The sequence below is a fragment of the Eimeria mitis genome, genomic scaffold (genome assembly GCF_000499745.2).
Source record: "Eimeria mitis Houghton genomic scaffold, Emh_scaff1016, whole genome shotgun sequence".
Lineage (NCBI taxonomy): Eukaryota > Apicomplexa > Conoidasida > Eucoccidiorida > Eimeriidae > Eimeria > Eimeria mitis.
The window spans coordinates 13,555-14,106 of NW_013567102.1; positions in this window are offsets into that span (position 1 = coordinate 13,555).

The following is a 552-nucleotide window of genomic DNA, read 5'->3' on the forward strand; positions in this document are numbered from 1 at the left end:
CAGCAGCAGCAGCAGCAGCAGCAGCAGCAACAGCAGCAGCAGCAACAGCAGCAGCAGCAGCAGCAACAGCTGCAGTAGGAGCAACAGCGGCAGCTGCAGCAGCAATTTTTGTCTGCATCAACAGCAGCTGTAGTAGTAGCAGCGGCAGCAGCAGCATCTGTATCTACATCAGCATCAGCAGCAGCAGCAGGAGCAGCAGCAGCAGCAGCAGCAGCAGCAGCAGCAGCAGCAAGTGTTGTGTTTGTGTTTGCTGCTGCAGCTTGAAGCTGCCTTTCGTGCATTCCTTGATCGCACTACAGGAGACGATCTGCGGCAGCTGCTGTGGCTCCGCAGCAGCAGCAGCAGCAGCAGCAGCAGCAGCAGCAGCAGCTGGCTGCAGCAGCGAAGAGGGATAGCAGCAGGACATGCAGCAATGGCTGCATGCGGCTACCTCTGTGGTATTGGGGATAGACACCCAGGGAATTTGCTGCTGTGCTGCTGCTGCAGCAGCAGCAGCAGCAGCAGCAGCAGCAGCAACTGCAGCGGCTGCTGCATTGCACATGTAGATCTAAG